The following is a 27150-nucleotide window of genomic DNA, read 5'->3' on the forward strand; positions in this document are numbered from 1 at the left end:
ACCCTAGCTCCCTAACCTTTCGATTGTAAAGCTTTCTGAACCCAGAAATTAAGGGGGTGTGGTCAAATTAGGATTTGGTAGGATTTTAATAGACTTTAAAATCTGAGTGTAGTCAATTAAAATTTTAAAAGGGGTTTTAAAGGACTTTGAAATCAGGATGTTGTCAAGTTAGGATTTAGCATGATCTTAAAGAATACATTCAAACCCATGGGTAGTCAATTACGTTTTAAAAAAGTCCATCCAAATCTAGGTGTAGTGAGAATAATAAAGATTTACTAAGATTTTAAGGAATGAAGGATTTTGATGGATTTGAAGGTGGGTAATATAAATACCAAATGCTATCAACAATACAATCTTCCCCCTTTGATTTCTTTCACGCCAGACAACAGAAGAGGAAGAGCCTCGCATACTGAAGATAGAGAAGGAGGGTGAAAGGGCATCTACATCATCCTGAATCCACACCTGCGAGTACGTTTTTCTTACCCATTTCTCATCTACTTGGATTATTCTTTGCATTCTGTTTGTTTGCCAAGAAAGTTCAGAAACCCATATAGATATTGAAATTTCAACAATAACAAGAAACCAATTGGAATTCAGCGCTAATAAAGCAAAAATTTCAATACCATGATCAAATTCAGTACCAAGGTATGTTAGCTTTCACTTCAGTTCACAAATTTTGGGGAGCTTTCGATTTCGGGTTGATGGATTTGCTGTTGCTGATAGGATCACTCTTCAGATATGGATGGGAGATAGTTTAGATAACTGGGAGGGGATCCGACCTCCAAATCGAACAGATAGACCCATTTAACCCTCCCAACTAATAACTCACAGTTGCTAGTTGGAGAATGAATGTGGGTTATGTAATTGGACTAATTGGGTATATTTTTTTTTCTCTTTGCATCGATTTTTTTTCGTTAACAAAATGATAATGTGAGTGAGATTTCGGGTAGTTTTCTGCTTGTGTAGTTACCGCTGTCTAATTACAAAAGTTTTGGTATTTGATTGCTCAAGACGTCCAAAGCGACGCTTCTATCATTTAGATTTGATTATTCATGACGAAGTTGGTATTGTAAAAAGCTGGAGAAAATGTGATTTGGGAATGCTATTGAATTGCTTTGTCTCGTAGAATATCAAACACTTTTTGTTCCTTCGTGAATATAGAGTATCAGTATTTATCAGTTCAGAATGAATTGTTTTCAATTAGAGGAACTTCTCGATGCTAAAACGGATAATGTATGTGTAGAAAATGTAGTGCAGAGATAAAGGAACTATTAGAGTTTGATTTCGGGTAGATTCAATGGAACAGTAAAATGCACACACAGAGAGCAGAGCTTTCTTCAAAGGTTTCAGTGTATTCGACTTGTTCACAAAACAAAGAGCTCAAAGAGCATGTTTTAACGTTGGAGGAGTGAGAAACAATTTCACCCTCTCACAACATTACAAATCCATCACAACCATTCATTTCAAAGTCATCATATAAGATGCTTGCACATGTCATGAGCTATGACTCATTCTAATCCAATCTAATCTAAATACCAATTGGAATATGATCCAAAGGTTTACATTAGATCCTACACTTTGTTTATAATGAAACTACCACAGCAAATACATTTATACTTCAATACTCCCTTCTAAATGTTTTGCTGATTTCACACCAAGAGCAGTTCTCAAGTATTCGAATCGATCCTTAGGAAGAGCCTTGGTAAAGATGTCTGCCAATTGCTCCTCTGTGCTGCAATAATGCAGTTCAATTGTCCCGTCTTGAATGGCATCTCTTATGAAATGATACCTCCGATTAATATGCCTGGTTTTATGATGAAACACTGGATTCTTAGACATGGCTATGGCAGAAGTGTTGTCACACAACAAAGGTGTAGCCTCCACTTGTTCTTCTCCAAAAATCAGATAAAACAAACCTCAACCACATTGCTTGTGTTGTAGCTTCTGCAGCACTTACATACTCGGCCTCTGCAGTAGATAAAGCCACACTGCATTGTTTAACAGAAGCCCAAGAAAACACTCCTGAACCTAAACTGAATGCATAGCCTGAGGTGCTCTTCATGTCATCCAAGCTTCCTGCCCAATCACTATCACAGTAGCCTATCAACACAGCAGCTTTTCCTTTCACATATTCGATTCCAAAATCCAATGTACCTTGCACATATCTCAAGACTCTTTTAGCTGTCCCCATGTGCTTTCTAGTAGGTTTGTGCATGAACCTTGCTAGCAAACATGATGCATACATTAGATCAGGTCTAGTAGCTGTCAAGTATAACAAACTACCAACCACTGTCCTGTACAAACTTTCATCAGCATCCTCACTTCCATCTTCCTTAGATAACTTGTCATCAACTGCAAGTGGTGTTTTTACTGCTTTGCATTCTTTCAATCCAAATTTCTCAAGTAGTGACTTGGCATATTTCTTCTGATGAATAAATATACTCTTATATGTTTGAACTATGCCTAGACCAAGGAAGTGATGTAACAATCCCAGATCTGACATCTCATATTGCTTCATCATATCCTTCTTAAATTCTTGAATCATTTCATCAGAATTCCCTGTGTAGATAATGTCATCTACATACAGAGATACAATAAGCACACCTGCATCACTGAACTTTGTATACAGAGTAGCTTCACTTTGGCTTTTCTCAAAACCAGATCGATTGAAATAATTGTCTATCTCATCATACCAAGCTCTAGGAGCTTGTTTCAGACCGTATAAAGCCTTTTTCAACTTGTAGACCTTATCTTCCTGTCCTTGAACTTCAAATCCCTGTGGTTGATCCACATATATTTCCTCATGCAGTGTACCATTTAGGAATGCAGATTTAACATCCAATTGAAACAACTTCCATTCCTTTTGAGCTGCCAAAGCAATGAGAGTTCTAATGGTATCAAGCCTTGCCACAGGTGCAAAGGTCTCGTTGAAGTCCACTCCGGGCTTTTGAGAATAACCCTTAGCCACTAGCCGTGCCTTGTTCTTCTGTACTGAACCATCCAGATTGAGTTTTGTTTTGTAAACCCATTTTACACCAATTACAGGTTTATCAAATGGTCTTTTGACCAACTCCCATGTATCATTCTTTTCGATCATCTCAATCTCTGTGGACATAGCTTTTCTCCAAGCCTCATCCCCTGATGCTTCTTCAAAACATTCAGGTTCTATCACACAGAAATTGCACCTTTCATAAATTTCATTCAAGCCTCTGAACCTTAATGGAGTATGATCATACATTTGTGAGCTGGTATGATCTATTTGCTCTTCTTGTCTTGAAGAAGAAGCAATAACTTGCTCATGTTGTTCCTGTAGTGATTCTGTGCATTCAAATATTGCATCATCTTCAACAGCTTCAGTCTCATTCTCTTTGCTTCCATCAACATCACTTGGAACTGAGATGGACATAGTCTTCTTATTACCAGATTTCCAATCCCAACAAGAGTTCTCATCAAATATTACATCTCTAGAGATAACAATCTTGTTAGTTTTAGGATTGAACAACCTGTAACCCTTTTCACACGTTCCATAGCCAAGGAATATGCACATTACACTTGTTGCATCCAGTTTCTGCCTCATTTGTGATGGAACCTGTGCATAACATAAAGATCCAAACACTTTTAAATGTTTTACTCCAGGCTTTCTTCCACTGTAAGCTTCAAATGGAGTCTTCTTATTCAAGACCTTGGTAGGACATCTATTGAGAATGTAGACTGCAGTATTCACTGCTTCTGCCCAAAATTCAAATGGAATCCCTTTCTCCAACATCATGCATTTAACCATTTCTACAATGGTCCTATTTCTTCTCTCAGCAACACCATTCTGTTGAGGAGAATAGGCCACTGTAAGTTGTCTTTCTAGACCAAGATTTTCACAATATTGAGAGAATTCCAGAGAAGTATACTCCCCTCCCATGTCACTCCTTAATTTCTTCACTTTGAATCCACTTTGTAATTCAACAGTTGCCTTGAACCTCTTAAATATGCCAAATGCATCAGATTTGTTTCTCAGAAAATAGACCCATCCCATTCTGGTACAATCATCTGTGAAAGTGATGAAATACTTGTTTCCAGCTTTGGTAAGTGTTTGCATTGGTCCACATATATCAGTATGTATTAACTCCAATGGTAGTGCAGCTCTCCAGTTTGTTTCTTTAGGAAAAGCATCTCTAGAATGCTTTCCAATAGCACATCCCTCACATACTGTGGAATTCACTCTGAGCTCAGGTAAACCAGTCACCATGTCATGCTCTTGAAGTTGCATGAGAGCCTTCATATTTAGATGCCCGAGTCTTCTATGCCATATCTCAGCAGCTTGTTTAACACCTGCCCTCATAGCCATTTGTATTCCTGGTTGCAACTTCAAAGGAAAGCTTCGATTTCCCTTCATAGGAATTTTAACAACCAGATTAGAGCATGTAAAATCTTCATAAATTCTGACTTCAATTCCCCCAAACACAAGGTAATATCCATGCTCCATCATTTGTCCCACACTCAATAGATTCTCCTTTAAACCAGGTACTAACATGATCTCCTTGATGTACCGTTTGCCTTGCTTAGTTGCAACCATTAACTCTCCTTTTCCAACTACATTAACCAACTCCCCTGTGCCCATCTCAACTTTGGCAGTAACACTTCTATCAATGTTCTCCAGTAAATCTTCTCTTCCTGTCATGTGATTACTGCAGCCACTATCAACATACCAAACATCTTCTCCCTTCTTCACTGCAGCAGCCATACACACATAGAACATAGTTGGATTGTTCTCCACTTGTTTGACATAATTTGCCTGTTGAGTAACCTTCTTTGACCTGCAATCCTTAACAAAATGCCCTGGCTTATCACAGTTATGGCACCTTGGTTTTCCCTTGAACCAACACTCTCCAAAATGAAGTTTATCACAGTACTTACATGCATTCTTGACATTATCAGAAGACCCAGTAAATTTTCCTTGATGGTGCACAAATTTGTTATCCCATTTCTTACTCTTTGTCTGCCAGTTCTTTGTGGGTTTAAAACTCTGATTGCCATTGTAATTGTTCTTCCTGGGAGCTATACTTAAACTAGCAAATGCCTTTTCATTTCTATCTTCAGAATGTCTATCAATTCGTTGTTCATACCCCTTTAGGGTAGCAACAACATCCTGCACATCAACACTCTCCAGATCCCTAGTGTTTTCTATCACAGCAACAATACTATCATAAGACTTAGGCAAACTTATCAATAGCTTCTGCACAATTCTTTGATTTCCTATATCTTCACCATAACTTTTCATTTGTGACATAAGATCAAATAATCGCACAACATACACAGAGAATGCTTCATTTTCACCCATACGAGTGTATTCAAAATCTCGCCTTAAACTTTGGAGTTTCACAAATCTCACCTGTTTATCCCCAATAAATTCTTGCTTCAGTGCATCCCAAGCCTCCTTTGCCGTCTCCAGTATGGCGATTCGTGGGAAAATTTCATCGGACACAGAACCTTGAATAATCCCGAGAGCCTTAGCATCCTTGATCATGTTCTCCTTTAGCTGCTTTAGTTCAGCGGCATTGAGTTCTTCATCTTCTTTCTTCACGGGAGGTTTATACCCCGTTTCAACCATATCCCACAGATCGTGAGATCTGAAAATAGTCTTCATCTTTATCTGCCAGAAATCAAAGTTTTCCCCATTGAAAATCGGTGCTCGAAGATCAGCACCACTCGATCCAGCCATATTAGACTTGTTATCGAGTTACCCAGTGATTTTCAGATTGATCTTCAATCGCAGCAAACTCGATTCTCTGTCGAGTTCCTTAGCTGCAACCCTTGTCACAGATTCACGCCCAGATTGAGATCCAACCTGGCTCTGAGGCCATATTAGAGTTAGATTTCGGGTAGATTCAATGGAACAGTAAAATGCACACACAGAGAGCAGAGCTTTCTTCAAAGGTTTCAGTGTATTCGACTTGTTCACAAAACAAAGAGCTCAAAGAGCATGTTTTAACGTTGGAGGAGTGAGAAACAATTTCACCCTCTCACAACATTACAAATCCATCACAACCATTCATTTCAAAGTCATCATATAAGATGCTTGCACATGTCATGAGCTATGACTCATTCTAATCCAATCTAATCTAAATACCAATTGGAATATGATCCAAAGGTTTACATTAGATCCTACACTTTGTTTATAATGAAACTACCACAGCAAATACATTTATACTTCAATAGGAACGATGTTATCAAAATGAGAATTTGTGGAAGACTTTCTTTCTTCACTGATATTCACGGTATATGTTGCATTGGCTATTTTGCCTCACAGAGAAAGTATGCCAGTTGACTGCTGAAGGTCCTTCGACGAATCTCCTTGTTTGGAGGTAAAAAGCCAAAGAGAAAGCCAGTTGCCTCCTGCCCATGGCTTAAGCCGATGCAGCAGAATACTCGTTAGAATAAAATGTTCGAAAATTAAAACCACTGATGATCGTAAACAAGGCGTGAATAAAATGTTCGAAAATTGGAAAATGTAGTTTTGCTAGATTACAAAGGATGAGTCCTAGACAAAGTGAAACATATCTAAACTGAATTATCTACAGTTACATTTAAATGCAAAGCTGTCAAGTAATTGATTTATCTATATTTCTTAATTTATCTTATAATTGATATTATATGTATGGTTTTCTGGTTGTTAACTTATTTGTGGTTTTGTTTATCTGATTGGGTAGTTTATGTAATGTCTCAAACAAGCATGGAAGTGGAAGGTGGGGAAGAAATGGAAGTGGATGAAGTGGACGAAGAAATGGAAGTGGAGCAAATGGTGGAAGAACACATTGAAGAAGAAGAAGAAGAAACTAATGAAGAAGAAATTGTGGAAGAACTTTATGAAACCATTAAATATTTATTGATGGCAATTCAAGCTGTAGTCCACGTGCTAAAAGAGTTTATAATTACATTTGGACAACCTATTGAACGTCCTTTAAATCAAAGATCAATTACTATGGAATGATTCAATTATATACATAAAGTATTGAAAGAGGACAGCCCAAAGGATTTCCGGCAATTATACACAATAGCACCGAAGATGATGGCCAAACATGGATTAGCAGTGCCATGTAAAATAAGGGAAAGTACGAGATTTTACCCTTACTTGAAGTAGGTATAGTTGTCTTTTTTTATTTTTTTTTATTTTGTATCGTTCTAATTTATTCCAAATGATAAACTTAACACTCTTTTAGGATTATATTGGAGCTATTCATGGCACACATATCCCAGCATCGGTGTTCGGATGCAATGTAAGCAATTATTGTAATCGTAAGGGTGTCATATCACAAAATGTATTAACTGCTTGTAACTTTGATTTGGAATTCATGTACGTCCTTAGTGGATGGGAAGGATCGGCTCATGATTCTAGAGTACTAAATAATGATTTGACAAGAAGGAATGGACTTAAAGTGCCACAAGGTATCAAATTATTATTTATCATTTTTTTATTATTTAATTTCTCATTATTCCATTGAGTTGCATACTAAAATATATATTATCAGGTAAATTTTTCATAGTAGATTGTGGATTTCCAAATTGACGTCAGTTCTTAGCTCCTTATTGAGGAATCCGATATCATCTCCAAGAGTATAGTGGTTAGGGTTGTGAGCCTAGAAACGAAAAAGTGTTGTTCAATCTTCGTAATGCTTCTTTAAGAAATGTCGTCGAGAGGATATTTGGTATTTTAAAATCACGATTCCCGATTTTAAGGATTGCACCTCCATTTTCATATGCAACACAAACATATGTAGTATTAGCTTGTGCATCAGTGCACAATTTTCTTCGCAAGGAGTGCAGATCAGATGAGTTTCCTGTTGAACTAGATAATGAATCTTCTTCGTCTCCACCATTATTAGTTTTTGAAGGGGATCTTTACCAAGATTTTCAAACACAAGAACAATAACGGAATATTGCTAATGAATGGATATATAATATAGCTTTGGACATGTGGAAAGATGCCCATAATGATAACAATGTGAATGGAGGATAATGAGTCACAAATAATTCTAGTGTGGTAGTGATGAATTTCTGATGATTTTCTTGTAATGTTAGGTTTTGTGGCTGCGTTCGAGAAAGCAAAAAAGAAAGAAGAAAATATTACTTGTAATGATGAATTTTTTATTAATATAAGGTTTTGTGGTAGTGTTTGAAACTTGGAATTTGGAATTTCATCTGATTGCTTAGCTATTGCGATTACATTATTATTCTGTGTATTTGAGTTCATGATTGTGCTTGCTAACACTACAAATTTATTGTTATGGATTTCCTTTGATTCAAAACATTTATGTTTCTTGTGCATTATTTCATTTTATGTTATAAGATTCAACTAATAAATGCTAAGAAATTCACAAAAGAAATCCATACAAATCCATAGAAATCTATAATAGAAATCCATATAAATCTATCAAAATCCATATAAAATTGAGAATATTTTAAAATCCTTTGAAATCTATTACTTAAAAAAAATTTATTAAAATCCCGTGAAATCCAAATTGACTGCAACCTTTCAAACCCATTTCATTTATCTTCAATTTTTTACGCCATCCGCCACTAATTCCCACTCTCTTAACATTTCAGGCTTAAGGGTGCGTTTGGTACGTGGGACGAGACGGGACAGAACGGGACGAGGCGTTCCGTCCCACGTTTGGTATGCCAAAAATGGGTGAAACGCGCTGTTCCACGGGACAGAAATTGGGTGTTTTTGCGTCCCGCCTCCCCTCCTGGAACGAGTTGTTCCACGTATGTGGAACACAAATATTCCACTGTCTACCCTCCCTGTCTCTCCCGTAGCCTCCCTCTCCCGTAGCTTCGTTACCCTCCCTCTCTCCTGTAGCCTCCTCCTCCTCCACCTCAAACCCAGCTGCATCTTCCTCGACCTCAACGCTCCCTCCACCACAGACTCACATTCTGAGGAGTTCGCGGGGGTTCATCTTCATCTTCGTCCCATCTTTAGTCATTCATTCATTGTTCAAGGAATGCAATCTTTAGTCATTCACTTTCTTTCTCTAAATTCTCTGCCATTGTTTTTCGTTTTGCTTCTTCTTCAATCTCCAAAAGCTAATCATGGTATTATTATGTGTTCAAATATGAACAAGTTCAAAAAAAAAAAAAATGTCTCGTCCCGTCCCATGCATAAATATTATACCAAACAACAAATAGAACATGAATAAGTTAGTCATTTAATCTTTTGGTTTCGTTCCGTCCAACGTGTACCAAACGCAGAACGGAACAACCGTCCCGTTCCGTCCTGCGCGTACCAAACATAACATGGAACCTTGTTCCGTTCCGTCCTGTCCCGTCCCGTTCCGTCCCATTCTGTTCCGTCCCGTCCCGTCTGCGTACCAAATGGTACCTAATAGTCCATCTCGAAAGCCAAATATATGTTGGCCAAAGGCAAGGCAGATTTCATCTCTGTTTCAGAGTAAAGTTTTTATATTTTTCACACAATCCTCCAAATTTTTAATTTTTTTCTAGCGCGAAACATATATCGCTGAACTCCTTGAATTCAATGTTTGTATGCACAGCAAACGTTTCGATTTTAGCTTGATTTCCTTTTTTTTTTATGGAATTTTAGTTGATTATTGTTATGAAATTTTAGTTGATTATTGAGTGAATTTCATTTTTTCTTGACAGTGCATTCTTACACCAAAACCCCTGCATACGAAACGTGAGCCTTTTGTTTCTCTGCTGTTTTTGGGTACTCCTGTTCGTTCATCTGGATGCTTAAAATGAATTTTTCTTACACCAATGGGATTCTGCAATTTGGGTACTGGTAGAGTTTTTGGAATTTTGTAATTTGAATTACTTATATCTTGATTTTTGTGGATGGGTTGGTACTTATGGGAGAAATCGACTCTGAATAGGTTTTTGATATATCTTCAAACAGTTTATCCATTAACTTTAGTTTTTAACCAAATATTATACAACTCTCATTCAAATATATATTGATAATTTGGTAGGAACCCAAATCCAAACCCAGAACTTCAAACACTCTTCCTTTCATCTCTCTCTACGGCCTCTGGGTATTCTCTCAATTGATGCTCTAGTATTTGTTAAAATTGTTAGATTTAGGGTTTGGATTTAAATTAATTTTAGGGATTTTGATTGTGGTTTAAGTGTTTTGGTATGTTCCCTGCACATTGCAAAATTCGGATACTATTTGGGAGTTTTGGTATTGCAAGTCCGGTGTTTGGCTTAGATGTGGTGTTTCAATCTGAATGCGGGTTCTGTATGTAAAATTTCAGCTAAGGTTTCTCTGTATTCATTATATAGAGAGATTTTCTTTTAATGTATTAATTTGAACTTATTTGGAGATTTTAAGGATTTTTGTGTGTATTTGTGCTTTTGTTCCCCAGTTTGAAATATATATACATGTATCAGGTTACCAAGAATTCCTCATTGGGGTCATTAAACCCTGTAGTTATTAGTTAAGTTCCTCAGTGCGGATTTCTACAAACTACACTTGAGAAAAATAATTATGTAGGGGCTCTATTTCGTCTTTTGAAAAACAAACCAAGGAAATGTAGATATTATTTTTACAATTTGGATACATCTGATCAATTGTACGAGTGTTACTGTAAAAATCAAAGCACACAATTTCTTTTTTCAAAGGATTCCTAATAGCGTGGTTTGGCAAGTGCTAGTCCGTATTAAATCAGTCGTCCTTATCAATAATAGTAGTAGTAATAATAATTTAACTTAGTCTTGTTATTTTTATTCCAGGTGTGTGGGCTTGAATTTAAAGTGATTGTTCTTGCTTATGAGGATGGTGGCGGTGAATTTTTTTTCAAGTATATCGTATAATTTTTCCCTTTATTATGTTTTCTTGTTGGTTGCTAACTTATTTGGCCCCTGTTGTGCAGAACACACTGAGCAAAGAGCTTTCTGCAAGTAAGTTTGATTATGCTGGGAATATATTGTACATTACCGGTTATTTTTGTGCCTTGTTTTAATTCTACAAGCATGGATGAAGTCATTTGCATTTTCTTGCATGTTGGAGTAGTTTGATGGTGTATAATGATAGACATGAGCAAGGAGCATTGTGCAACAAAGTTTGATTTCCCTACAATTTGCAAACTGTAGTCATTAATATAATATCAAGTTGTGAGAATTTTCTTAAGTTTCAGAATTTCTTTTGTATTCTTGAGGGTTACTAATAAATGTTGAATTGCTTGTTAATTATTATTTTGTTGGCATTTAGAATAGCTTTGGACCTTTTCCGCCACAAGAGGTTTCCTTGAGGTAATTAATTGTTTTGGCAAATTCATATTAAATTGTTGTTGGCCTCTAAAGGCCATCTCCAACCGAAGGGTCCAGAGGGCCAGAGGGTCGAAAATAGCCTGAAAACCGTCTCCAACCGAGGGCTAGGCCAAAGGGCTCTGGAATCTGGGAGGGTCCCACAGAATCGGAGAGGGTTGGAGGGCTGGCTGGTTGGCTTTTTTTTTTTAATGTTTTGTTATTTCTGTCGGTTATAACCGACATGATTTATTTTATTTTAGACATCGAAATTTCGGTAAATAAATGTTGACCGATAAATCAAAGTGTCAACGCTCATGTATTACATAAATTTTACACGTAGCGTGTGACTCAACGAAAATTGAAATGAGTTGGAAAAGTCATCAAATAGGACACGTGTCAACACCTGGCAGAAACGACTTATTTCATCTGGGATATTATATTCAAAATTAGGCCTTGGAAAATTCTATAAATACAAGCCCATTTCATTCATTTGAGAGGACCAATTCATATTACACCTTGAAGCTCTGAAGCTCTGAAACTCCGAAGCTCTCAAGCATCCAGGTTCCCGAAGAATCAAGAAAGCTCTCTTCGTTCTTCGTTCTTCGTTCATCGCTCTTTCAAGATCAAGCCCCGACGGCCCTTGAAGAAAGCACCATCGTTCATCATCCGTTCATCCAAGATCAAGCCCCAACGGCCCTTTGGATCAACAATCATCCACCTTCAAGATCAAGCCCCGACGACCCTTGAAGAAAGTGTTCTTCGTTCTTCGTTCTTCGTTCATCGTTCTTCCAAGATCAAGCCCCAACGGCCCTTTGGATCAACAAACGTCGACAAATCCACACATCCAACCGTCCTTCAAGATCAAGCCCAAAAGCCCTTGAAGATCCGTTCATCACTGTTCTTCAAGATCAAGCCCAAAAGCCCTTGAAGATCCGCTCAAATCCACCTTCAAAGATCAAGCCCACGGCCCTTTGAAGAAACTTCCAACTGTTCATCCAAGATCAAGCCTCGACGCCCCTTGGATCAACGAAACATCCACAAATCAACACCTTACGGAGATCGAATCAGATGATCAAAATTGAGAGAGATTGTAACCCAAAATCATCAAATACAAATATTTGTTTGTGCACGTTGTTCTTGTCTCTTTCGTTTCAGGAATTTTCCGTGTTCACACTTATATTTTTTCCTATAACTTCTATTTTACAAAATTTATTTCATATTTTTTTAAATTCCATTTTTTTCCTATAACTTCTATTTCACAAAATTTGTTTCATATTTTTTTTAAATTCTATTTTTTTTCCTATAACTTCCTAAGCCATTATACAACATCAAAAAAAAAAAATTATGTTTGGCCCTATGGCCCTTTGACCCTCGGTTGAAGATGGTTTTTTGTGAAATGGCTAAAACGAGCCCTTTGGCCCTCTGGTCCTCGGTTGGAGACGGAGGTAAAAATGACCCTGTACTGTTCATTAAAATATTAATATCTTGGAGAATCTTGGAGGGCCAAGGGGTTAAAACGAGCCATCTAGCCAGCCATCGGTTGGAGATGGCCTAAGTACCGACCCAAGTGAATGAGTGAAATTCAATTCTTATATAAGTAGATGATTTCTTGTTTAGGCATTCATGGTTTATTGCGATACTATGGTGTTATTGCAGTCCTTCCCCATTTTCTAACTTTTAACTGTTTGTTGTGTTCTAATGATGGTTTTTATTATTTTTGCAGGATATCGCTAAATCAATGTTGAAGAATGAGATTGGGATGGGATAATTTTATTGTATATTGAAATACTTTGTATAACCACTCTGCTTCTACATTTTATGATACCATTCATTGGAAAGAGACCCCATTTTGTATCAGTAATAGAGTATTATAAAAAAGATTATCTCTATACATCCAAATATATGTGCATGATAATGTCGAGAGTTCCATTCTTTTAATTTTTGGTACATATCAAGTCCAAAGTCTAGAAGGAACAGAAAAGACCTACAATGGGACATTCCTGGTTCAACTTATACCTCATTTATCATCACTCATCAGTCAAAAGATTAGGAATGCTAAGTGGGACAAGTCTCCATATATACATTGCATATCAAATTTAAGATGATTACTCTTATATATCCATCATATATACCAAATACAGATTTTTGAGAGTTTTTACTTTGCGAATATATTGGAGGATGTAAAGTTAAATTTTTAGATAAAAAAATTCGAGTAATCTTGTATGAGCGTAAAAAAAGTTGAACGATTCCTGCTATTGCTAATTGATTGAAGTGAAATACAAGCACTTCCACGTCCCCTTGGGGACATCCGAGAGTGGCTTCTACTTTCATGCGAGGAGGATTATTTCTAGTGGTAAAGGCAAAAGACCAAATCCACTGTTGCTTTGTAACGCATGCAGAGTAGCTCTAGGCATTCATGATTCATGATACCGATAACTCTAAGATTTAAAAGTAAAAATTATGATTAGATAGTATAAAACAATTTGCACCAGTATCCAACTCTTAATCCGAAATACAACTACGAGTGGCGACCGGCGAGAAGAAAAACTACAAGGCTAGCTAAAGCTCACCACTTAAATTACCCTACTATTAATATAGCTTCAAACTGATGCCTTCTGGATAATGCGAACCTTCATCTCGTTGCTGCTCAAAAGCTCAAATATGCAAGTATCGCCGATACCAATTTGGTTAGAAGATGCGAACCGAGACCACCCGGCAGAAAAGGAGTGTGATGTGTTCAAATGGACAACGTTCACGGCCCATGTTTTTTCCTCTGCATTTTTCATGAAAATCTTGAAATGTTTTTGTTTAGAAAAATGCTTCCTAGAGAAGGCGGCAGGGACGTACTGCAAGATTGACATCAAACAAGACTTCAAAAGAAATTACATTTGACATGTAGAGGGAGGGAGGGAGGGAGGGAGGGAGGGAGAGAGAGAGAGAGAGAGAGAGAGAGAGAGAGAGAGAGAGAACAACACTGCCCAACATAATTGAAAGAAATAAACATTCAAGAGATTTTTATTCTAGCTTTCTATTTGCACACATGAAACATTCAAATTGATATTTCTCAAACATACTTATAACAAATGTATCAACTAGCATATGCAACTCCGTATAGCTGATTTAGTATTTTCCTCAAGCATAATTCCTAGAAAATCTAGCTGATTTTTACCATGACCTATTATAAATGGCCAATTGCCCACCCATAATCATCTTCCTCACATTTTATCAAACTTTTGTGGCAGAAAATTTGATGAAATGTTGGAAACACGACAATAAGGGGGAAATTGTCTATTAATGACAGTTCAAAAGAAAAATTGGCCAAAATAAGAATTCAAGAAAAATTTAGCTCAAATGAAAAATCGATAATAATACTCTAATTTTTATGTATCTTTGACCGTTTGGATACAATGAATAAATCATGATGATGCTTTTTGTTATAATATTGGAATTGTGATGCTGGCTTGAGCAGTTATAAATTTGGTTATAGCTTCTTAACATGTTAACATATATAGTACTAGAAATATATCTGTTGCCAAAGGAATTGCAAGAACAACCTTGATTTACGTGAAAGCCGCTCGATGTTCTTCACGCCACTCAAACTTATCTGAGTCCTTAAGTTTCAAAAGCGTAGAGAATTCCATCATTTTGCTAGTGAAATTAGCTATGAAGCAGCAAAGAATATTTATTTTTCCGAGCAAAGACTGGAGTTGTTTTTTGGTCGTCGGGGGTGGGGCGTCAATAATCGCACGAGCTTTATTCTAGTCTACCTCGATGCCGCGATGGTGGACAAGAAAACCTAAGAAATTACCAGCCGACACACCAAAAGCGCATTTGGCCGGGTTCATCTTAAGGTTATGTCGACGCATGCGAAGGAACGCTTGTCGAAAATCATCAATATGCGTTCTGTGACTTTTCGATTTGACCACGACGTCATCAATATACACTTCTATGGTTGTGCCGATCAGGTCATGAAAAATAGTTTTCATCGCGCGTTGATATGTGGCACCAGCGTTTTTGAGACCAAATGGCATAACTACCCACTCGTAGGTTCCAAGTGACCCCGGGCAGCAGAAAGCAGTTTTATAAACATCGGCCTCGGCAATAAATATCTGGTTATAACCAGCATGTCATGATTAGCTGCGGCGTCGATTAGCAAATCTGAAATTGGCATGGGATATGTATCCTTGGGTGTTGCCAGATTCAAATTTCGAAAATTAATGCAGATGCGTAGGGCCCCATTTTTCTTTAGCACTGGTATGATATTCGCCAACCATTCGACGTATCGAGCAGTTTGGATAAACCCGGCATTTAAAAGTTGAACAATTTCATCTTTTATGCCAAGCTATACTTTGGTTGAGAACCGTCGAGGAGGTTGTCCAAAAGGCTTGCATCCAAGTTTGATACGTAATTCATGCTCGATAAGGGTTCGGTCAAGGCCAGGCATCTCATGATAGCTCCAAGCAAAATAGTCTTTAAACTCGTCGAGTAATTTACAAAGTTCAGATCTGATAGAACGAGGCAAGAAAACACTAATAAATAGTGGGCGAGGGTCATTAACCGTCCCAACATTTATTTCCTCCAATGGATCTTTGACTTGAGGCCGATTGTCTTCAAGAGATAAAACAGGACCATTGTCTCCTTCGGCGAGGAACTCTACGAGGTTAACGCCCGAATTCGGCTGTTTAGAAATCACATACCAATGAGCTAGAAATCGTTCCATGGTCGATGAAACTGGCGCTTAGCGTTTGGTCTGACGGTGTCAGACATCAGGATTGGAAATGAAGCTAGCCAACCCGAGTCTCGCCGAATCCTGGTGAACAGTTTCAGCGCTAACCTCAATGGCCTTCTGAACAGATAACTAAGTCGGTATTCCTTCCTCATTGAAACCTTGTAAGGTGATGTAGCTGACGTGGTCATCATAATATCGTGCTTGAATCATGTTAGCTTCGAAGGGCTGAGCATTGACCGGATGAACAACAACCGATTTACAGTCCCAAAAGATGAGAACTTGATACAATGATGAGGGAATATAGCTTGTTTGATGAATCCAATCTCGACCGAGCAGTGCATTATACTCGGTCTTGGAGTCAACGATGAAAAATGCGGTTATGTGATTACGATCGGCGACGTTCACTTCTAGTGGAAGCACCCTTTTGGTTTGGGATTTATCCCAGACGAAGCTGCTCATGGTTATCCCTGATGGAATAAGTTCGTCGTTAGAGTGACGTAACGCCTTCATGATGGTTACAAGCATGATATTAACAGTTGTTCCACAGTCAACTAAAATTTTAGAGATAGGGTATTCTTCGATATGAGCTGTTACATACAACAGCTTTAGATAATGGAGATTGGTCGACGATGATCGAGGAAATAATTCGGTCAGAGCTGCCTTGAGGTTGTCATCTTTCGTTGTTGACTCAGCTTCGGTAACAGTTACAAAGTCAACGTGAATAGCTTCCTCAGTAACTACGTCGCCATCCAAGAAATTCGGTTGGAATGTGCTCGGTTGAAAGTCAGCCGACAAAACATGTACCATATTGATTTCCATGTTATCAAGGACCGAATGACCCATCAGGTTATGATCTTCTTCTTCGGGTTCCTCTTCTTCCTGGCCACCTTCTATGGAACCTCATTCCGTTGGATTTGTATTGAGAGTATCGTCTTTTCCTATTTCAATGGTATGTTCCCGTGATGTCTATTCGAAAGCCTTATCGTTATGTTTATTGGCCCCAAGTGCGCCTGGAACCAGAATTGAACCTGGGACTCATAGCGGGAGATGAGCTTGCTCCTGGTACATGATGCGGGCATCCCTAGTGTCAAGATATGCATCCAATTGTGTGACACGTTCCATTTCATCGGCCGTAAGGCCGAAAAGAGAAACGAAAAAAAAAACTTCGAAGTGGTATCGTAAATACCAAAGGTCATCGAACGAGAAGGGAAGGTATACCGCGTCGATATCAGTGTATGGGTCCACTTCAAAGCCGAGGACTTGAGCTTCGCGTATATGCTGGAACCTAGCTTTCAACCCTGGATCTGAGGTCTTTTGAATAATTCATTCAGCATCTGGACAAGTTAGAACTAGATCAATTGTATCTTGACATGCTTTCAGCAAACTGTATAAATCGTTAGCCAAATGCTTTTTATGGAACTCTCACATGTATTCCAAGGCCTCCCCAAGGAAAGGTGGATGTAAATTCCATCGAATTTTTATTAAAGGTTCTTGTGCGGTTAGCGGGGAAAGTTTGCTTTCAACTTCCTCCTTGAAGTGCTTAAGGCGTGCCTTCATTTCCCTAGGCCGAAGAAGAAGTTTGATCCGCTTGTCGGCCTCCTCAAATGTAGTTTCAAAATCATGATTGACCTGCTGTTTTCCTTGAACCAACTCTGTCATAATGGTTGGGGATGGTCGTTCATCATCGTTACTAATTTTTTCTTTCGGTCGCCACTTAGAGACTGAAATTTCCTGGACTGCTCGTCAGCGGGCCATGCAGTCTATTCTTTGGTGCCGACGCTTTTGGGATTAGGACAGTGCAGTGTATACACCTTTAGAAGAGTGATAAGTATACCAATGCTGACCTCGAGGTTCGGGAGGTTTGAAAGTTTTCTGGCTACGTGAAGAACCCGAGCTACTAGAATTACGTGCGTAATAGTCCTCGTTATAAAATGGTGCATTGAAGTCGAGGCGCTGTCTGACTGAAGGTTTCTCTTCAAATCGTGCTTTAGGGCCGAGCCTATCAAAGACCCTTTGATGTTGACCTGCATCGAGCATCTTTTGATGTGTTGCGGCCATAGGTTGCTGTATCATAACCTGAGATAACTTTTCCTTTGGCTCGGTGTTGACATTTGCTTTACACTATCTGCATAAAACCGCCAACCCATCCTTTTCATTGGTGCTGGAGTTTGTCATGGGCTTGACAATAGCTGATCCCAAAAGAGCTGTGGGTGGCTTGTTTGAACAAAAATCAATGTTGAACTATGGCCGAAAATTCTGCTTCAGAATACGTTGCATTGTAACGAACTCGACTTTCCCTTTTCCTTTGTCCCTGGGTAGGCAAGAATCTACCATATTTACTGTTGTCGTGGGAAATGGGTTGGTATCAACACCCATTTTCTTTTCCAGAAATTTGAGTTTACCGTTATCAATCCAGCTTTGGATAGCATCTCGAAACACGACACAGTTATTTGTCGTATGCTTGTTCGAGTTATGGTACTTGCAATATATCTTCCCTTTCAGTTCTTTAGCCTTAGGGATGTTATGTCCTGGCCGAAGTTTGATAATCCTCGCAAGCAACAATTGGTTGAAAATTGCATCGGCCTTGGTGATATCAAAAGTATAAATTTTTGATGTTTTGATTGTGGTTTCTTCAGAGGTCGAATGACTTTTGGGATCTGTGGAGTTAGGATGAACTAATGCCTTGCGTATATACGGTTTATCTATGACAATTTCGGCCGCATCTATTCTAGCATATTGGGAATCTTCTCCTTCGGTCGATGCGTAACTGACCAAAGGGTTCTTGTAGATTGTTCCTCGGGTTGGAGACTTTGACATCTTTTCTTCTCTAAGTAGATAATCATATTGCTCGATGTGTTGAGCCAATTCATACATATCCCGAAAATTTACCCCCAAGAATTTCTTTTTATATTCTACATCCAACCCGTTCAAGGCAAGCCTGACAAACTCGACCTCCGGGAGAGGTACTCGGCACCAATTTCGGGCTGACTTGAACTGTGTGAGGTAATCCATGGGCGACTCATCGGTCGTTTGAGCCATTCTGGCTAATGAGGAAACTGACATTTCTATTCCTGGTCGATAGAACTGTTCATGGAATTTTTCGACTAGCTCCTCCCAACTTTGGATGGAGCTAGAAGGGAGATTAATATACCACGCGAATGCCGAGCCTGTCAATGAGAAGTTAAATAGCCGCAACTTATGAAAATCACTATTAACATCTCGGCATTATGCTGTAAATCGAGCGACATGCTCTAATGACGACAAGGATGATTCTCTCGCAAAAAGGCTAAAATCCGAAATTTGAAACCTTTGGGATACTCAAATTTCTCCACGTAGGCCGGGTATGGATGAATGAATTTTGGGAATTTCGGCCCTTTTTTCAAGGCCGAATCGATCATCCTTTGGACCTCTATTATATCAACAGATGTTTCGATCCTTTGGTCGGATCCGTCTGATATACTGCTTGATCCTCCTATTTTTTTCTAAGTCAATTAGTTTGAGCCGAGCAAGGATTGGCTCGGCCTGTACTATTGGTAACAAATTATTTCTTGGTGGCAATTACAGGGAAAAATCGAAGGACCTGTCGTCGTAAACCTTGCTAACCAGTATTTCAAGCAATCTAGTTTGTGTCTCCTGGTACTGCGTATCACATCATGCAGTTTATCGATTCCTCGACTAAATGTCTGTTCAACCGTCTGATACTGTTCGTCAAGTCGTCTTCGAAGAAACGATCTTATTGGTGGATCAGAGCCTTCACCACCATCCTCAACACAATCCTCCATTATCCCTTCATTGAGAACGTATGTGTTTTTGTTAGGGATTTCTAGACTGCGAAGCTTGCCGCCGAGACCAACTTCCTTTTCTTGGCGAGTCGCGCTTGTGGACTCAAGTGTCACGGTGCTAAGGGGATTCTGTGCTTGTGGTACATTTTGTCCTATGTTCTGAATTGACAAATCGATTGTTGATTTTCCCATAGTTGTTTTATTTTTAACCGATCGTGTCTCAATTGGCATGAACTTCGTAGTTTTAGCACTGGGTCCTACTGGGCGTGCTAAAATGTTGACTTTAAAAACTACCAAGTCTACATGACGCGCAGACTGAGTAATCTATAAGCTAACTACGTCATTCGATTGAATGCGGGCGTGCCAACTCGACGGTCGAGCTCGGCCGATGAGTAAAATGTGTTGACGTTGCGTTGAGCGTGCAGCTGACTTCGTCTTGTGATTACGACCGAGGAAGGAACACGTCTCGGCCTCTTGGGTTCTGAACCTGAAGACAAGGCTACTATTGTTACGAAGTTCACAAATCGTCGTCGTTAGATTCGGTCACAGTGATGGTATTCGTTATAGTAAACTCACTCCGAATCGACACCAAAGTGTAAGGGCACAAATACTCAAAGCGGATATAAGTCTTAACAGTAAACGTGGTTCAGCCGTCGGAATGCCGAACTCTAAATCCCACTTTTGAGTATCCAATCATAAAATAACTCGACGTGCAATGTGCCGAGCCCAGTAAACGGTAACACCTCACTTCGTCGAGAAGGCTGATGAGATGACCTCGACCAATAAGGATTCGAAAATCCTTCTCGACCGAGATTTGGATAGATAAACAGTCGCCCTCGTTGCAGTGCTATTTATGTCAACTAAAGATGCTGCGAGATCGACTGATTCTACGACGACAGTGTTGTTTATGCCAACTGAAGATATCACCGGTTGCCTTCACAATGCTGTTTATCCAAATTGGAGGTATGTCGGTGAAAATAAAAGACAAAATCTCAAGGTTGTTGAGAGAATTTGCGCAGGGTAGTTGTGTGTTGAATTGGAGGGGCTTGTTTCGATGTCTTCCCTCCCTATTTATAGCAGCCAACCTGTATTGAATCCCAATCACTCCGGGATTAGAACTCTTTCTCATGATCCAACTTTATCTCGCCCAATCCTATTCCTACTAGGACTTCGAACATAATTTGTTATCAGACTGTATTCAATCTCAGCATCCTAATCCCGTCGAGACCCCACCTCTTAACAGGATTCGTCCACATTCCAATTTCCGATAGGATATGGCCAACTTCGACCGCACGGCCCATGGGCTGAATATCTCTTAATGACACCTATTTACGACTTTTGGGCCGATGATGAATCTAAACCCGGCATGTCCAACACTGGGCCAAAAAAGATCTAACTCGGCCCAAAACAATATTTTTGGGCCCAAACAGTAGCAAAAACACAATTACAACAGAGATGACATTAATCTTCTTCAGCTGTATTACATAACGAACATAACCTATCAATATTTTTAACAAAATGACTTAAGCGTTTTCTAGTTTGCAATCTTTCCTGAATGATAAGCCAAGCAAACATTTTAACCTTAGGAGGAATAGTTAGCTTCCACATTTTCTTTAACAATGTAAGGCGATTACCAGAGTGATTATTCCGATTTTGTAGCCAGGTAGCAGACTTAATGGAAAAGTTCCCATTATTGGTTAAACCCCAAATTAACTTGTCCTTTAACTCCTGTAGAGGGAGAGGAATGCAACAAATTTTTCTAATGATGTCATCATCAACTACAATAGCTAATTTAATGTTATCCCAACTATTATGAACTATAAAGTTGCTTACTTTAATATTCCAATCAATATTATTCCTATCATTCACGGGAATTAAATGAAAAATGGGGTAAGGAAAAACTCATTGAGTGGTCCAGAAGAGTATGTCTTCACCATTACCCACAATCTATCTCATTCCCTCATGGATGATGTTTCTATAAGAAATAATACATTTCCAAGCAAGTGAGTAGTTTCGTTAAGTACTATTTATATTTAATTTTAAATTTTAAATTTTGAAATGATTTCTTATAGAACGATGTACGATGAAGGTCGCGATCATGGAATCCCTAGGATCTCCAGAAAAATGATCCAACGAAGATCCTTTTCCCAATTTAAGGATACAACGTGAATTTCCTTAAAGAAATATTTAAATAAGCATGTGACAACTTTTTGAATGTCCACCTTAGCTAGCACGCGACCTATATGTATAGGAAGAGGCATTATGTTGAAATGTGAATAAAATAACAAAATCAATCAATTGAATTGGTTGGTCTGGTTTGGAGCTGTTTTTTTTTTATTAGTACTAAAACTGTATGAAATAAAAAAAAAATTAGTCTTCAACTTCGATTGTAACCGACTTGACCGTATAATATACAAAAAAATATTCATGTGGTTTAATGTAAATGATCGTTTAGATTATACAGTGATTCTATATTATTCCTAAAATAATTATTGTTAGCATATTCGACAATGTGTCATTTTCAACCAAAAAGCAAATCTCTACCAATAGAATGCCAGAAGCCTATTTTAATGTCTAAGGCTTCACCAAAAACCAAGTGGACTACAAAGTTCCTGAAACAAAAAAAAATTAAAACTAACCGAAAATAATACATAACATATTGCAGGGGCAATTTTGTGAAACAAATATGAAAATTTTACATTTTTTTACACGAAAAAATTAAACGGAAAATGTAAAAACTAAATAGAAAAAACCAAGAACCGCTTCTCCCACGACGGCACGCTCTTTGTTCCTCCTACAAAACTTCAACCACGTTCTTCGTTCCTCCCACAAAACTTCACCACGTTCAATCTCCGTGGAAAATAAAGCAGGGTTCTTCGATAATCTTAAGTATTTAACTTCCTCAGCCCTAATTTATTTGTGGGATATCTGAGAAAAACCTATTGAGACTTGAGAAGGGTCGAAACAACCACTCACTGCTCATCTCTCCATCTCGCATGGCAATTGCAGCAGCTGCTTCTCATCAACCACGGTCATCTCAGGTATTCAACCTATTTTTCCATGTTTTTTTTTTTGGGCAGTTTCAGTCTCCTTATCAAAGAACTAAAATAGTTTCTTTCTCTATTGGACTTCTTTTCATTATGTTTTTATTCTTAGTTACTTAAATTGATCTTCTCATGGCAGGATAACGAATTTGCAAACTTTGATTTTATATTAGGGTTTTCTCCATATATCGTCAATTTTAATATGAACATTTTCTATACATGTTATATTAGCCTCTCCTTTCCCAAACTGTTCAGTTATCAACTTGGATTTCCTTTGAAGTTTTTGTTGTTGTTGTTGTGTAATCCGTAACAGTTTGTAATTACAGTTCAGATATGCATGCCTTCATTCATTTGATTAGATTTCACTTTTGTTGTTGAATTTATATGCTTTTTATAACTAAATTTACTATGTCCTAAATATTTGTAGCTTTGAGTTTCAAACAAATAGGATGGAATGGCTTTTGGAGAGAGTCGATGTGAGGCACTGCTGCTACTGCGTCAAAAACAGAAAAGGCTACTTTCCCTGCCAGAGATGAAATAGAAAGGGATGACAAGAATGGTGGTCATCCATTAGGCCCTCTGGAAGGCAATGCAACCGTTGGCCTTTTAAAAACTAAGAGAAAGAGAGAAAAAAAAAAAAAGGTATTTTCCTTTTGCCTTATGATTTATGGTTCAACTATATATAATGGATGTAAACTACATTTTTCTTCTTTTTTATTTTTATTCTTTTGTCTTATGTCACCTTTTGGTTTGCCTTATCAATTAGTTGATGTATTGATGTTTTAAGTTCATACAATGTACTCTATATTAACAAAGTTTATGTACATTTTGTATCTTTGTTGCAGATTAATTAATCGTATAGGTCCGCATGACGAAGTCCGATTGACACATACAAATGTTTTGCTTTTTTAAAAGTCAAACCAAAAGCATCGTAGGAGCAATGCGTTTACCTATTTACACTACATGCTTCATTATATAAGGATCGCAAACACAACATGGGATTGCAAGAAATGTTGTACATACAAATATTTTGTTTCCATCTAAGTTATGATGTAATTTTTAAAAAATTTAGTACTTAATGTCACATAAAGATCTCCACCCTTCTAAATTTGTGATTTGTCTTATGAATGTCATTTTTTTCCTATTTTGGGTCAATGCGTCAAAACTTAACATTATTTAGTTTTGGCACCTTCAAAAACTTTATCCCATGTTCTTCAATGTAACATTAAGAGCACTTCCAGCGTCCTCCTTTGCCATGTGGACCAACTCCATTTCCAATCCAACCCCCTGCCAAAGTGGCGCCAGTCCATTCGAGCAATTGGGCTGAGGGGGAACCCGTGGGAGAACTCAACCACGTTATAAATTTTTTTGCGTCAGGCGCATGCATAACACCCCTGCGTGGGGAGCGCTTTACCGACAAGATTTCACGCAGTGGAACTCGCATGGCAGCCCACTTAGTAGCCGTTGAATCTATACCGTTTGATTTTCAGATCAATGGTCCCGGTTTTTTGCTTTAAAAATTAAAAAAATAAGAAAAATGAGGAAAAAAAAACATAAATGTTAAGGTGGGCCACATGTCACAATCTGGACTGTTGGATTTCAAATTTTTTTTGTAATCCAATGGTTCAAATTAATTAAGTTAATAAAAAAATTCAAAATCAAAAAAAAATTCAAAATTAAAATTTTTTTTTTCTATAAATACCTTACCATTTTCTCCCGCCTTACACCACATTTCAATATTATCAACGATTCTAAACATGGAAGGACACGTCACGCGACGGAATTGGTTAAAATTTTTATCGAAATCTATCCACAAAAATTGTACTTTCAGATCATGACACTTGATGTGACGAGATTGTTTAAAAATCCTATCCAAAATTCAAAAATAAAATTATTTTTTTATTATTTTAGAAAATAAAAAATACTAATATTTATTGCCTATTGCCATGACTATTCAGTTTACTATTAGGGGTAGAGATGTAAAAGGCAATTATTGTTCGTTAAAGGCAGTTACTATTCACTTGAGGGGATCGAATTGCCTATTGCCAAGGGAGCCTTTACACACTAGAAGTGCTCTAACGTCATTTTCGTTTACTCATTAATCAAACATATCTAAAAAATTAAATCTTTAAAGGCACATAGCGCCCGTTATGTAAAAAAGACCTTTCGCACGCACATAAGCGTGTGTAGAAAGGCTAGTCTATATATAAAGCCAACACAAAAGGTGAATAGTGATTTTGGTGTCACCAAGCTTCAACAAAAATGCCTCCAAGACAAAAAACTTCAAAGGCATCTGTTTGGACCCAAATTTACACTATCGGCCCGTGTAATCAAGGCCGTTAGGTAAACATAGTTCTCAACCGTCGGATGGAAAAGTGAAAATATTTTTTGTTATTGTTAAAGGATAATATTATGGTTTTGCCATATTATTTATCCTTTAATTATCCGATCAGTATATCTTCAAACATGGACAGTTCGAGTGAACTTGGGTTTCCTTCTATCAGATTCAAGGTGCATGGATGGGATACCAAGACACGGAATGAATCCAGGTGGGTTTGAGTAAAACACAATTAAAAATTAATTTAATACTCATGTGGTCAGGATGCATGCAACATTTTTGGGAAATGATGGTCTTGGATAATGATGACAAGCCTAGGTGGACTAGGCAATGATGATAAGAAGACTTATTTGAATATGTTTTTATGAGGTTTAGAAAATCACGAAAGTATCTGAAAGATATCCTTTGGTCTCTGAGGATTAATTTGGGTTCCGCAAAGTATGAATTGCAGTGGGACTCTACAAGTTATCAGGCCGTGCCAGGGAAATATGGATGCTATAAATACAGAGTCGCAAGCAACATTCAGGGGGACAAAAATCAATACAAAATTGCCCTGCGCAAACTCTCACAACTTGAGATCTTTTTCTTTTCCTTTTTCGCTGACACATCTTCCGTTGGCATCAACAGCACTGTGGAAGCAACCGGTGATATCTTAAGTCGGCATAGATAGCTCTGTCACCGTAGAGTCGGTCGGTCTCGCAGTATCTTCCGTTGGCATCAACAGCACTGCGGCGAGAACGGTCGATTGCCTATCCAAGTCTCGGTCGAGAAGGGTTTTCGAATCCTTGTTGGTCGAGGTCATCTCATTAGCCTTCTCGGTGAGGTAAGGTGTTACAGTTATTACATTCGGCACATTGTAAGCCGAATTCGGTTCGTGAACTTTGTAAGAAATAGCAGCCTTGTCTTCAGGCTCGAGAACCCAAGAGGCCGAGACGCGTTCCTTTCTCGGCCGCAATCGCAAGACGCAGAAGTCAGTAGCGCGACCCAACGCAGCATCATCAAATTTACTCCTCGGCCGAGCCTCGGCTGACGAGTTGGCACGCCCCGCAATCACCGAAGGACGTAGTTAGCTTAGAATATATTCGGCCTGCGCGCCACGTAGGCTTTGTAATTTCTAGGGTCAACAGCATCACAAAATAATGTATCCAATAAGGCATGGGCATTTTCGTCATTTTAATAGTGTTTTTTTAATAATTACTTTTTTGGTACAGTTTTTTTTATTTTTAATTAGTGCCTCACAATAGACTAGTAATAATGTGATTCAATTTCTCTATTTTGAAACACGTTCAAAACATCTTAAGAGGTGTGTAATGCAAGCTATAAAAAAGGTCTTTCGCACGAGGATAATAATGTGATTAAATAAGTTGTCAAATAATTTTTTTTTAACAAACGATATTATCTACATTAAGGGGGAATGGGTGGACTTAGCCTCACAATGGGCTAGCAATAATGTGATTCAATCAGTTGTTTATTAAATATTATTTTCTCTGTTTTTAAATACGTTCAAAACTTCTTAAGAGGCATGTAATGCGGATTATAAAAAAAGTCTTTCGCACGCGGATAATAATGTGATTAAATTAATTGTCAAATGATTGTTTTTTTTTTTTTTAACAAACGATATTATCTACACTAAGGAGGAGGGGCTGGACTCAACCTCACAATGAGTTAGCAATAATGTGATTCAATCAATTGTTTATCAAATATTATTTTCTCTATTCTTAATGTAAATTCTATAAAAACCGATTTTATTATATGAATTCAGCTACTTTAATTGGTTTATGAGGAGTTTTTTCTAGCATAATCTGAAATGATTCATTTACTTTAAATATTTGACTTTCTTTTTGTCAATTTACGCATATACATACATTAAAACGTGTAAGTCGCACGTAGCATGCAGTAATTCAAAAAATACCTTCTACACTCTCGTGAGTGCATGCATGAAGGCTAGTTTAATTTCATTATGTCCACTATTAATATCTTGTCAAATTTTATAACTAACGT

The 27150-nt window shown here is 38.0% G+C and overlaps 3 long non-coding RNA genes and 1 pseudogene across 3 annotated transcripts; all 4 read left to right on the forward strand.

Annotated features, from left to right (window-relative positions):
• The first annotated feature begins 251 nt into the window (after positions 1–251).
• On the forward strand, positions 252–6827 carry LOC139188956 (uncharacterized). The gene is made up of 2 exons (XR_011572392.1): positions 252–468; positions 6702–6827. It is a non-coding gene; the product is annotated as an uncharacterized lncRNA (long non-coding RNA).
• Positions 6828–7060: 233 nt separating this feature from the next.
• Positions 7061–8201, forward strand: LOC139188969 (uncharacterized; annotated as a pseudogene).
• Positions 8202–11125: 2924 nt separating this feature from the next.
• LOC139188966 (uncharacterized) lies at positions 11126–13094 on the forward strand. The gene is made up of 2 exons (XR_011572413.1): positions 11126–11259; positions 12980–13094. It is a non-coding gene; the product is annotated as an uncharacterized lncRNA (long non-coding RNA).
• A 9483-nt stretch (positions 13095–22577) lies between these two features.
• Positions 22578–23919, forward strand: LOC139189049 (uncharacterized). The gene is made up of 3 exons (XR_011572529.1): positions 22578–22808; positions 23239–23453; positions 23657–23919. It is a non-coding gene; the product is annotated as an uncharacterized lncRNA (long non-coding RNA).
• Positions 23920–27150: the final 3231 nt, after the last annotated feature.

Source organism: Malus domestica, chromosome 10, assembly GCF_042453785.1.
Source record: "Malus domestica chromosome 10, GDT2T_hap1".
Classification (NCBI taxonomy): Eukaryota; Viridiplantae; Streptophyta; class Magnoliopsida; order Rosales; family Rosaceae; genus Malus; species Malus domestica.